At 40.6% G+C, this 14,474-nt stretch overlaps 3 pseudogenes; all 3 read right to left on the reverse strand.

Annotated features, from left to right (window-relative positions):
- Positions 1-3,376: 3,376 nt before the first annotated feature.
- Positions 3,377-3,549, reverse strand: LOC146171200 (U2 spliceosomal RNA; annotated as a pseudogene).
- A 5,432-nt stretch (positions 3,550-8,981) lies between these two features.
- Positions 8,982-9,152, reverse strand: LOC146171201 (U2 spliceosomal RNA; annotated as a pseudogene).
- A 3,956-nt stretch (positions 9,153-13,108) lies between these two features.
- LOC146171202 (U2 spliceosomal RNA) lies at positions 13,109-13,281 on the reverse strand (annotated as a pseudogene).
- Between the last annotated feature and the right edge of the window lie 1,193 nt (positions 13,282-14,474).

Here is a 14,474-nt window from a genome sequence, read left to right on the forward strand (position 1 = left end):
CTAATTATTGACAGTTGCGTGAATATAATTACTAATTATAACCACACTCTGTAAAACCAACCACAATTGCTAGGTAAACTGTTATTACTAATTATTTACAGTTGCGTAAATATAATTACTAATTATTACCACACTGTAAAACCAACCACAATGGCTAGGTAAACTTTTAATACTAATTATTTACATTTGCGTAAATATAATTACCAATTACTTCCACACTGTAAAACCAACCACAATGGCTAGGTAAACTATTATTACTAATTATTTACAGTTGCGAAAATATAATTACTAATTATTACCACACTGTAAAACCAACCACATTGGCTAGATAAACAATTATTACTAATTATTTATAGTTGCATAGTATACTTACTAATTATTACCACACTCTGTAAAACCAACCACATTGGCTACATAAACAATTATTAATAATTATTTACAGTTGCGTAAATAATTATTACTAATTATTGACAGTTGCGTGAATATAATTACTAATTATAACCACACTCTGTAAAACCAACCACAATTGCTAGGTAAACAATTATTACTAATTATTTACAGTTGCGAAAATATAATTACTAATTATTACCACACTGTAAAACCAACCACATTGGCTAGATAAACAATTATTACTAATTATTTATAGTTGCATAGTATACTTACTAATTATTACCACACTCTGTAAAACCAACCACATTGGCTACATAAACAATTATTAATAATTATTTACAGTTGCGTAAATAATTACTACACTCTGTAAAACCAACCACATTGGCTAGGTAAACAATTATTACTAATTATTTACCGTTACGTAAATATAATTACTAATTATTACCACACTGTAAAACCAACCACAATGGCTAGGTAAACTTTTAATACTAATTATTTACATTTGCGTAAATATAATTACCAGTTACTTCCACACTCTGCAAAACCAACCACAATGGCTAGGTAAACTATTACTAATTATTTACAGTTGCGAAAATATAATTACTAATTATTACCACACTGTAAAACCAACCACATTGGCTAGATAAACAATTATTACTAATTATTTATAGTTGCATAGTATACTTACTAATTATTACCACACTCTGTAAAACCAACCACATTGGCTAGATAAACAATTATTAATAATTATTTACAGTTGCGTAAATAATTACTACACTCTGTAAAACCAACCACATTGGCTAGGTAAACAATTATTACTAATTATTTACAGTTGCGTAAATATAATTACTAATTATTACCACACTGTAAAACCAACCACAATGGCTAGGTAAACTTTTAATACTAATTATTTACATTTGCGTAAATATAATTACCAATTACTTCCACACTCTGCAAAACCAACCACAATGGCTAGGTAAACTATTACTAATTATTTACAGTTGCGAAAATATAATTACTAATTATTACCACACTGTAAAACCAACCACATTGGCTAGATAAACAATTATTACTAATTATTTATAGTTGCATAGTATACTTACTAATTATTACCACACTCTGTAAAACCAACCACATTGGCTACATAAACAATTATTAATAATTATTTACAGTTGCGTAAATAATTACTACACTCTGTAAAACCAACCACATTGGCTAGGTAAACAATTATTACTAATTATTTACAGTTGCGTAAATATAATTACTAATTATTACCACACTGTAAAACCAACCACAATGGCTAGGTAAACTTTTAATACTAATTATTTACATTTGCGTAAATATAATTACCAATTACTTCCACACTCTGCAAAACCAACCACAATGGCTAGGTAAACTATTATTACTAATTATTTACAGTTGCGAAAATATAATTACTAATTATTACCACACTGTAAAACCAACCACATTGGCTAGATAAACAATTATTACTAATTATTTATAGTTGCATAGTGTACTTACTAATTATTACCACACTCTGTAAAACCAACCACATTGGCTACATAAACAATTATTAATAATTATTTACAGTTGCGTAAATAATTACTACACTCTGTAAAACCAACCACATTGGCTAGGTAAACAATTATTACTAATTATTTACAGTTGCGTAAATATAATTACTAATTATTACCACACTAAAACCAACCACAATGGCTAGGAAAACTTTTAATACTAATTATTTACATTTGCGTAAATATAATTACCAATTACTTCCACACTCTGCAAAACCAACCACAATGGCTAGGTAAACTATTATTACTAATTATTTACAGTTGCGAAAATATAATTACTAATTATTACCACACTGTAAAACCAACCACATTGGCTAGATAAACAATTATTACTAATTATTTATAGTTGCATAGTGTACTTACTAATTATTACCACACTCTGTAAAACCAACCACATTGGCTACATAAACAATTATTAATAATTATTTACAGTCGTAAATAATTACTACACTCTTTAAAACCAACCACATTGGCTAGGTAAACAATTATTACTAATTATTGACAGTTGCGTGAATATAATTACTAATTATAACCACACTCTGTAAAACCAACCACAATTGCTAGGTAAACTGTTATTACTAATTATTTACAGTTGCGTAAATATAATTACTAATTATTACCACACTGTAAAACCAACCACAATGGCTAGGTAAACTTTTAATACTAATTATTTACATTTGCGTAAATATAATTACCAATTACTTCCACACTGTAAAACCAACCACAATGGCTAGGTAAACTATTATTACTAATTATTTACAGTTGCGAAAATATAATTACTAATTATTACCACACTGTAAAACCAACCACATTGGCTAGATAAACAATTATTACTAATTATTTATAGTTGCATAGTATACTTACTAATTATTACCACACTCTGTAAAACCAACCACATTGGCTACATAAACAATTATTAATAATTATTTACAGTTGCGTAAATAATTATTACTAATTATTGACAGTTGCGTGAATATAATTACTAATTATAACCACACTCTGTAAAACCAACCACAATTGCTAGGTAAACTATTATTACTAATTATTTACAGTTGCGTAAATATAATTACTAATTATTACCACACTGTAAAACCAACCACAATGGCTAGGTAAACTTTTATTACTAATTATTTATAGTTGCATAGTATACTTACTAATTATTACCACACTCTGTAAAACCAACCACATTGGCTACATAAACAATTATTAATAATTATTTACAGTTGCGTAAATAATTACTACACTCTGTAAAACCAACCACATAACAGTAAAAGTCGGAAAAAAGTCGGAAAAAAAAGTCGGAAAAAAAAGTCGGAAAAAAAAGTCGGAAAAAAGAGTCCAAAAGTTTCTAGAACAAAACAAAGCAGTTTTTCTGTTTTTTTTCAATTGTGCCTTCTCCCCCCAAAAGGGGGAGATGCTGGGCCGGTCCCGGAAGTAGTGCAGTACCGGGTCGACCCGTGGCGGAGTTGGAGCAAGCCCCGAACACTCCGCCGCGCTACAAAAATCAGTTTAATATCATGGGTACAATTAGAACCCGTAACAGATATTAAGCTGTTAAGAACAGAGTGTTTTTCAGAAATGTTTTGTACATTTCCTAGCAGTTTTATTGCAGACACCTACTGTTGTTGTTCATTCCTTTTTAGGGGAAATCTCATCTGTAAAGTTTTATTCCTGCTGTGGGGTGAGTGTATTGTTGTGCGTGTAGGAAGTCTTTCTAACTCGAGCTGCTGAAGTCCACCGAAGTGCGAGCCCTTCAATTTGCAGCTACGTGTTTAGCATAGACTTCACGAGAAGCTGCGATGGTATCGCTCACCGCCAGCTTCTTGAAGAGACGCATGTAGCGTTTGCTACAGAGGCGCCTCATCACTTTGTCATTGTTGGGGTCCCAGGAGCCCAGGGCCCCAACAACGACTGCCTCGATGCTGACCCGCTGGAATTTCCGGAGCAGGTATTGGCGAACGGGTTCGTACTTGGCGATCTTACTCTCCCGTGCAGCATCGAAGGCGGTTTTGCGATTGTCAAAGGGACATGTGACATCGATGACAATCGCTGTTTCCCCGCGCGCCAGAACAAGATCTGGGCGGAGGTTCGTGTCACCCACGGGCCGGTTCTCATGGGTGACGGTGAATCGCTTCTCAGCGGCTGTCTTCAGCCGGTCGACGATCCTGTTGTGTCGGCTGGTGTAGGCGACGCTCTGGCGCATGCAGTGGCAGAGAACATGCGGGAGGGATTCCTTGTCTTGCCCGCATCTCCGACACCGCTGGTCAGCAGCGACATCCCACGGCCTGGCTCCGTTGAGGGGCAGCAGGTTCAGCCTCGCACGGTGCACGAAGCGCCAATCGCAGAAGCGAGTGAAGCGCCCCGTCCTCATGAAGTGGGAACTGCTACGGTCGGCTGCTACGCACTCCATCACTTTCCCCTGGTTAGGCTTTTCGTGGAGATTGTGATCTCGTGCGCGCATAGCGATGCTCCGAAGTGTCCTCACCACTTTCGTGCGCTGCTTCTGCGTGACGGTCACGTCGGCGCGAGTGATGCTGGGGCCCCCCTCTTGCATCTCCCACGTGACCGCCAGGCGCCGGGAAGCTTTGCGAGCCTCCGTCCATACAGACTGAAGCTGCGTTGCCCTAGCTCGGAAGTCTCCCTCCGTCTCCCCTGTCAGGTAGGCAGCGATGTCCTCATCCGTGGCTGGTCGGCGTAGTCTCTTCGTCGTGATGGCAGTAACGGCATGCAGCGCTAGATCTCGCACCTCTAGATCAAGAGAGGAGAGGAGCTTAAATGCATTGTCAATGCGGCAGATGTCGCTCAGCTCCGCTGCGAGGGGGATGCCGACCGAGCCCGATGCTGCACTGCCGTAGAGGTATTCATTGGCTGCGGTTCCTGGAAGATAAAGGGATTTTTTTATTAGTGGCCGCAGTGCATCGTCGAGGCGCGCCCACTCTGACTTGCCCAACACACCGCACCGCATGGAGAAATTGAGCGCTGGATATACAAATGTTTTCACAGCGTCCAATCTCTGCCAAGGGGCGAGCATTGAGCTAAGCAGGCGGCGGCCGGTGTTGATGGCCTGGTCCACAGTAGCTCTGTCCGGGAAGACGTTGAACCCTACAGGGCGGCCCAGGAACGTCTGGCTTTCAAAATCCTGGATAATTGGGATCTCAGCTCCTGCAATAAAGAATGGGGTCAGTCTTGTACCAACCGGTGTTTTGCCGCTCAGATGAAGAGTGCGGCACTTCGCTGGGTTAAGCTGTAATCCCAGCCTAGAAGAAAGGGATTCAACAGTATTAATGCGGGCTTGAAGCATCTCCGGGTCATTGGCCAGGGGGGTGAGGTCATCGGCGTAGGCCAGGATGTTGTGCTGCCTCTCGCCTCCCTGCACAGCACGCAAAACAGGGTCAATGACAAAATTAAACAAGAGCCCGCTCAGTGGGCATCCCTGTCGAATCCCTGCAGAAATAGCGATCGGCCGTGTTGACCCTTCTTGTCCTACGATGGTGGTGGTGTTGTCCCTGTAGAGGTCAGCGACGATCGAACAGAAGTCGCTGCCGGCGCCTGCTCCACGTAGTGCGTCAATGAGGGCGTTGTGGGCGCGAGATCCAAAGGCGTTGCTGAAGTCAAGGAACGCCACGCACAGCTCCTCACCGCCACCCCTCGCTGCGTCGAGGCGCTCCTGCAGCACGAAGTTGTGCTCAAACACACCATCGTGCGGCAGGAACCCCTTTTGACAACGAGAGAGCAGCTCGTGTTCAGCGATCCATCGCTGCAGCCGAGTGGCGAGACACCCAGCATACAGCTTTGAAATCGTCGACCCGAGTGCGATGGGGCGCCAGTTCGTGACGTCCTCCACAGGTCCCTTCTTGTGGATGAGGATGGTCCGGGACTCCTTCCATGCTGGGGGCACTCTCTTGAACTTGAGGCAGGCGTTGAATGCTGCTGTCAGGAAGGCTGCTTCAGGGTCTGTCGTCTTCCAGTGCTGGTAGGTGATTCGGTCGTTGCCGGGCGCGGTGTTCTCACATTTCCTCAGCTTCGTCAGGACCTCCTCTTCGGTGAACTTGTCTAGAGGGAATTCCGTGAGGTCGCTGCTCTTGGCCTTGTTGAGAAGAAGGCTGGTGTCCACCTCCTTGGGGCCCCACGTTGCAGTGAAGTGGTCCTCGAGATCCTGTAAAGGAACCGTGCACATAGGCGACTCGCCGTCCACAATCAGGCGTACTGCTCGGCGGCGATTCCTGCGGTAAAGAGACTGGATCTGCTGAGCATTGTCGGGGTTGGTCGGACGGCGCGGCTTACCTCCGGCCGGAGCCTTCGGCAGCTTTACCGCCTTTCCAACCTCGGTGATGGCCTCCTCCAAGATGGAAAGAAAACCATCCCAACCCTCAGCAGACGCAGGCTCACGCAGCAAACACCGGAGGCGCCTGGTGTGGTCGACGAGTATGCCCTCGCACTCCAGTTCATCAGAAAGAGAATCGGTTAGTGCTCCCTGGGTGGCAGTTGCGTCATGGTGCCCGCCGCCGTCGTCGTCTTGAAGCTGCGATGTATTGCTTTCCTCGCTGATTGTTGACAGGTGAGCAAGTTGTCCGTCGCCTCCCTGCAAGGAAGGAGAATCTTGTGAATTCTCCATCTCCCTGCTGCTGTTGGGTGTGCTGCTGGCAGGCACGGGAATTCCCTGGTCATCCTGCTGGGATGGGGAGGTGGGAAAAATTAGTGCTGGTGTTGCTGCTCTCGTGGTGCTGCTCTCTGGAGGAGGAGAGATGGGGGTTAGCGTTCGTGGCTCTTCCTGGCCCGCTTCCTCCACATTGGTGTCTTGTTGAGGCGTTGCTGGTGGTGTCCTTGCGTCTTGGCTGATGTCCTCTTCTTGTGGGGGCTCTAGATCCGGTGGTCTGGCGTCCCGGGATGGTGTCCTTCTTAGTCTTCTCGTCGCCGCTAACGGTGGCACGGGACGAGGCGGTAATCCCTGCATGGCAGTCTGTTTGCGGTGCCACATGTGATGATTTTCCAGCCCTCTTTTCGATGGAAAAGAGAGCTGGCAATCACCGCACTTGTGGCTGTGCAAGTCAGTGCTGGCCACCTCGAGCTTCTCTCCAGTAAGACAGGGATGCGCTTTTGGCCGAGGACCGACCTCTCTGTGGCAGAGAGTGCAAAAATGCGTGACCTGGCTTATGCGCACCCCATGCTCACTTTCAAGATGCCGAGTCAGGGACTGCCGCCTGGACGTCCACAATACCGGGGAGTACGCGGTAGCGCATCCCTCTTCCGTACATCGGAACGTCCTCGCCAGCGGAAAGAACAGCGTAAGGCTGTTCCCATCACGGCGAGGTTGCGATCCGGGCTGTGGCGGTTCTTCATTGTTGGCCGGGCTTGGACTGGTAGACGGCGATCGGACTGGAATGCGGCTTCTGCTGGCGGTGAAGGCGCTGCTTGTCGGAGGCGATGACATCACTTCTAGCAGCGGCGGTCGTCTGGAAGAAATGGCGGGGTGTATCCGCGCGACATACTGCGATAATGGATTTCCTTCCGCAGAAGAGGTCAGCGCTGCAGCTCGCACGGGGAAAAAGACTATCCAGAAAGAACAACTAACATACACTAATAGTGAGACTGAAAAACCAAAGCGCGCGCAAAAAAAAAAAAAAAGAATGCTCAACACCAAAAAAAAAGAAAAAAAAAGAAAACACAATATGAGAGCCCTCACTAAGCTCGTAGCAAAGCAAGGCAAAAGATGGAGCTGAACAGGAGAGAAACACCAGTAAACACCACACACAAATCACCCTCAACACAATACAAGTGAAAAAGAGCTCTTGGTACTGAAGCAATGCAGCAACTAATAAAAATCGTCACTCTATTATCAGGCAAACGCGGCAAAGAGCCCTCACCAAGGTCAAAGTAAAAAAAAAAAAAAAAAAAAAGGTTTAACGGGAGCAAAACATGGGAAACACCACACTTGACTGGAAAACGGCTCTTGTCAATGAAATCACAATGCAGGAACCCAGCACCTCAACTCAAATAAAAGGGAACACTGGCAAAGAATTCACACTAAGCTCACAAGAAAAAAAAAAAGAAAAAAACTGGTGGCAATGTAACAAATAGTAATAAAAAAAAAATTTAAAGGCACAAGCGGCGAGAAACAGCGGCAGGTACTACATGAACAAACCAACAAGGATGGCAAAGAATTTGAACACACACAGAAAAGTAAAAAAAAAAAAAAAAATAGCAAAGACGGAAAAAGAAAAAAAATTTAAGGGCAGAAAGCACTACATGAATAAACCGATTGCAAAGAATGTAAGCACAAACAGAACGGAGAGCTAAAAGATCAAGCAAAAAAAAAGGAAAACTAGGAGGAAAAAAAAAACTACCAAATTAAGAAAAAAGAACACTTGAAGGGCAAAAAAAAACACTGCCAACAATGAGGATAGGAAACACTAAATGAACTAGTAACAAAAAGAGAGCTCTCACCAAGCCCTCACAGCAACCGGGAATCCAGGGACAGCAGGGGTTCCAAGAGCAGCAGGTCCGGATGTCCACGAGTCCAGGGGTCCAGGGTCAGCAGGGGGTCCAGGAACAGCAGGGGTCCACGATCCAGGGGTCCAGGATCAGCAGGGGGTCCAAGGTACTACACTTTGATCTTAGCCAAAAGGCCGAGAAGCGATAAATTGACAAGGAACTGCAGTTCGATCCCATCAAAAATGTATGCCCAAGTGGTGCCACTTATCGGTTGTTGCAGAAACAGCGTCGGTCCACCGTTTTTTGTTTGTAGCACTTGAGCTATGGTTTACCAAATCTCGACACATCCCTTGAAGGGGATTCTTAATCAAACCATTCTTTATTGGCTCAAATAATGGACTCACATGCAATGACATGCGGAAAAAGTAACCCAAGGTGTCACTGCATGCACGAGGCGCCCAACAATGCAATAAGACAGGCATTGAGAGGATTGCTGTGTTAGGCACATGGATAGCAGTGAGCTCGAATGAAAAAAGTTAGTTGGCCTCATCTTTGAGTTGTGATTGTCCTCCCCCAAAAACCGTGAGTCGCTTAGCTAGTCCCGGAAGTAGTGCAGTACCGGGTAGACCCGTGGCAGAGGTACAGCAAGCCCAGAATGCTCTGCCGCATTACAAAAAATAGTATAATGTCAGGGTTACAAATTACAACTGGCAACTGATATCAAGCTGTTAAAACAGTGTTTTCCAGAAATGTTTTGTACATTTGCAAGCAATGCTTTATTGCAGATACCTACTGCTATTAAGGCAAAAGCCTTTATTGCCTCATAGTTGTCGTTAGCAAAAGTGTCACATTTTTGCCACAGCACTTATTGGTCGCGAAGGGAAGACGTCGTGGAGGTGTCGACCAATCACAGAGCAACACCACAGTATGTGCAAATGCATAGCTTATATGTCCATATGTCAATCAATGAGCAGTTACTAATTAAAAAGGAAATAAATAAGTAAATAATTATTTATATGCTATGTCCTGGTTATTGCACTAATTACTCAATATTGGCTAGGTAAACAATTATTACTAATTATTTACAGTTGCGAAAATATAATTACTAATTATTACCACACTGTAAAACCAACCACATTGGCTAGATAAACAATTATTACTAATTATTTATAGTTGCATAGTATACTTACTAATTATTACCCCACTCTGTAAAACCAACCACATTGGCTACATAAACAATTATTAATAATTATTTACAGTTGCGTAAATAATTACTACACTCTGTAAAACCAACCACATTGGCTAGGTAAACAATTATTACTAATTATTTACAGTTACGTAAATATAATTACTAATTATTACCACACTGTAAAACCAACCACAATGGCTAGGTAAACTTTTAATACTAATTATTTACATTTGCGTAAATATAATTACCAATTACTTCCACACTCTGCAAAACCAACCACAATGGCTAGGTAAACTATTACTAATTATTTACAGTTGCGAAAATATAATTACTAATTATTACCACACTGTAAAACCAACCACATTGGCTAGATAAACAATTATTACTAATTATTTATAGTTGCATAGTATACTTACTAATTATTACCACACTCTGTAAAACCAACCACATTGGCTAGATAAACAATTATTAATAATTATTTACAGTTGCGTAAATAATTACTACACTCTGTAAAACCAACCACATTGGCTAGGTAAACAATTATTACTAATTATTTACAGTTGCGTAAATATAATTACTAATTATTACCACACTGTAAAACCAACCACAATGGCTAGGTAAACTTTTAATACTAATTATTTACATTTGCGTAAATATAATTACCAATTACTTCCACACTCTGCAAAACCAACCACAATGGCTAGGTAAACTATTACTAATTATTTACAGTTGCGAAAATATAATTACTAATTATTACCACACTGTAAAACCAACCACATTGGCTAGATAAACAATTATTACTAATTATTTATAGTTGCATAGTATACTTACTAATTATTACCACACTCTGTAAAACCAACCACATTGGCTACATAAACAATTATTAATAATTATTTACAGTTGCGTAAATAATTACTACACTCTGTAAAACCAACCACATTGGCTAGGTAAACAATTATTACTAATTATTTACAGTTGCGTAAATATAATTACTAATTATTACCACACTGTAAAACCAACCACAATGGCTAGGTAAACTTTTAATACTAATTATTTACATTTGCGTAAATATAATTACCAATTACTTCCACACTCTGCAAAACCAACCACAATGGCTAGGTAAACTATTATTACTAATTATTTACAGTTGCAAAAATATAATTACTAATTATTACCACACTGTAAAACCAACCACATTGGCTAGATAAACAATTATTACTAATTATTTATAGTTGCATAGTGTACTTACTAATTATTACCACACTCTGTAAAACCAACCACATTGGCTACATAAACAATTATTAATAATTATTTACAGTCGTAAATAATTACTACACTCTTTAAAACCAACCACATTGGCTAGGTAAACAATTATTACTAATTATTGACAGTTGCGTGAATATAATTACTAATTATAACCACACTCTGTAAAACCAACCACAATTGCTAGGTAAACTGTTATTACTAATTATTTACAGTTGCGTAAATATAATTACTAATTATTACCACACTGTAAAACCAACCACAATGGCTAGGTAAACTTTTAATACTAATTATTTACATTTGCGTAAATATAATTACCAATTACTTCCACACTGTAAAACCAACCACAATGGCTAGGTAAACTATTATTACTAATTATTTACAGTTGCGAAAATATAATTACTAATTATTACCACACTGTAAAACCAACCACATTGGCTAGATAAACAATTATTACTAATTATTTATAGTTGCATAGTATACTTACTAATTATTACCACACTCTGTAAAACCAACCACATTGGCTACATAAACAATTATTAATAATTATTTACAGTTGCGTAAATAATTATTACTAATTATTGACAGTTGCGTGAATATAATTACTAATTATAACCACACTCTGTAAAACCAACCACAATTGCTAGGTAAACTATTATTACTAATTATTTACAGTTGCATAAATATAATTACTAATTATTACCACACTGTAAAACCAACCACAATGGCTAGGTAAACTTTTATTACTAATTATTTATAGTTGCATAGTATACTTACTAATTATTACCACACTCTGTAAAACCAACCACATTGGCTACATAAACAATTATTAATAATTATTTACAGTTGCGTAAATAATTACTACACTCTGTAAAACCAACCACATTGGCTAGGTAAACAATTATTACTAATTATTTACAGTTGCGTAAATATAATTACTAATTATTACCACACTGTAAAACCAACCACAATGGCTAGGTAAACTTTTAATACTAATTATTTACATTTGCGTAAATATAATTACCAATTACTTCCACACTCTGCAAAACCAACCACAATGGCTAGGTAAACTATTATTACTAATTATTTACAGTTGCAAAAATATAATTACTAATTATTACCACACTGTAAAACCAACCACATTGGCTAGATAAACAATTATTACTAATTATTTATAGTTGCATAGTGTACTTACTAATTATTACCACACTCTGTAAAACCAACCACATTGGCTACATAAACAATTATTAATAATTATTTACAGTCGTAAATAATTACTACACTCTTTAAAACCAACCACATTGGCTAGGTAAACAATTATTACTAATTATTGACAGTTGCGTGAATATAATTACTAATTATAACCACACTCTGTAAAACCAACCACAATTGCTAGGTAAACTGTTATTACTAATTATTTACAGTTGCGTAAATATAATTACTAATTATTACCACACTGTAAAACCAACCACAATGGCTAGGTAAACTTTTAATACTAATTATTTACATTTGCGTAAATATAATTACCAATTACTTCCACACTGTAAAACCAACCACAATGGCTAGGTAAACTATTATTACTAATTATTTACAGTTGCGAAAATATAATTACTAATTATTACCACACTGTAAAACCAACCACATTGGCTAGATAAACAATTATTACTAATTATTTATAGTTGCATAGTATACTTACTAATTATTACCACACTCTGTAAAACCAACCACATTGGCTACATAAACAATTATTAATAATTATTTACAGTTGCGTAAATAATTATTACTAATTATTGACAGTTGCGTGAATATAATTACTAATTATAACCACACTCTGTAAAACCAACCACAATTGCTAGGTAAACTATTATTACTAATTATTTACAGTTGCATAAATATAATTACTAATTATTACCACACTGTAAAACCGACCACAATGGCTAGGTAAACTTTTATTACTAATTATTTATAGTTGCATAGTATACTTACTAATTATTACCACACTCTGTAAAACCAACCACATTGGCTACATAAACAATTATTAATAATTATTTACAGTTGCGTAAATAATTACTACACTCTGTAAAACCAACCACATAACAGTAAAAGTCGGAAAAAAAAGTCGGAAAAAAAAGTCGGAAAAAAAAGTCGGAAAAAAAAGTCGGAAAAAAAAGTCGGAAAAAAAAAGTCCAAAAATTTCTAGAACAAAACAAAGCAGTTTTTCTGTTTTTTTTCAATTGTGCCTTCTCCCCCCAAAAGGGGGAGATGCTGGGCCGGTCCCGGAAGTAGTGCAGTACCGGGTCGACCCGTGGCGGAGTTGGAGCAAGCCCCGAACACTCCGCCGCGCTACAAAAATCAGTTTAATATCATGGGTACAATTAGAACCCGTAACAGATATTAAGCTGTTAAGAACAGAGTGTTTTTCAGAAATGTTTTGTACATTTCCTAGCAGTTTTATTGCAGACACCTACTGTTGTTGTTCATTCCTTTTTAGGGGAAATCTCATCTGTAAAGTTTTATTCCTGCTGTGGGGTGAGTGTATTGTTGTGCGTGTAGGAAGTCTTTCTAATTCGAGCTGCTGAAGTCCACCGAAGTGCGAGCCCTTCAATTTGCAGCTACGTGTTTAGCATAGACTTCACGAGAAGCTGCGATGGTATCGCTCACCGCCAGCTTCTTGAAGAGACGCATGTAGCGTTTGCTACAGAGGCGCCTCATCACTTTGTCATTGTTGGGGTCCCAGGAGCCCAGGGCCCCAACAACGACTGCCTCAATGCTGACCCGCTGGAATTTCCGGAGCAGGTATTGGCGAACGGGTTCGTACTTGGCGACCTTACTCTCCCGTGCAGCATCGAAGGCGGTTTTGCGATTGTCAAAGGGGCATGTGACATCAATGACAATCGCCGTTTCCCCGCGCGCCAGAACAAGATCTGGGCGGAGGTTCGTGTCACCCACGGGCCGGTTCTCATGGGTGACGGTGAATCGCTTCTCAGCGGCTGTCTTCAGCCGGTCGACGATCCTGTTGTGTCGGCTGGTGTAGGCGACGCTCTGGCGCATGCAGTGGCAGAGAACATGCGGGAGGGATTCCTTGTCTTGCCCGCATCTCCGACACCGCTGGTCAGCAGCGACATCCCACGGCCTGGCTCCGTTGAGGGGCAGCAGGTTCAGCCTCGCACGGTGCACGAAGCGCCAATCGCAGAAGCGAGTGAAGCGCCCCGTCCTCATGAAGTGGGAACTGCTACGGTCGGCTGCTACGCACTCCATCACTTTCCCCTGGTTAGGCTTTTCGTGGAGATTGTGATCTCGTGCGCGCATAGCGATGCTCCGAAGTGTCCTCACCACTTTCGTGCGCTGCTTCTGCGTGACGGTCACGTCGGCGCGAGTGATGCTGGGGCCCCCCTCCTGCATCTCCCACGTGACCGCCAGGCGCCGGGAAGCCTTGCGAGCCTCCGTCCATACAGACTGAAGCTGCGTTGCCCTAGCTCGGAAGTCTCCCTCCGTCTCCCCTGTCAGGTAGGCAGCGATGTCCTCATCTGTGGCTGGTCGGCGTAGTCTCTTCGTCGTGATGGCAGTAACGGCATGCAGCGCTAGATCTCGCACCTCTAGATCAAGAGAGGAGAGGAGCTTAAATG

The sequence above is a fragment of the Amblyomma maculatum genome, unplaced genomic scaffold (assembly GCF_055883805.1).
Source record: "Amblyomma maculatum isolate TAMU_Amacu unplaced genomic scaffold, ASM5588380v1 scaffold_23, whole genome shotgun sequence".
In the NCBI taxonomy this organism is placed as follows: Eukaryota; Metazoa; Arthropoda; class Arachnida; order Ixodida; family Ixodidae; genus Amblyomma; species Amblyomma maculatum.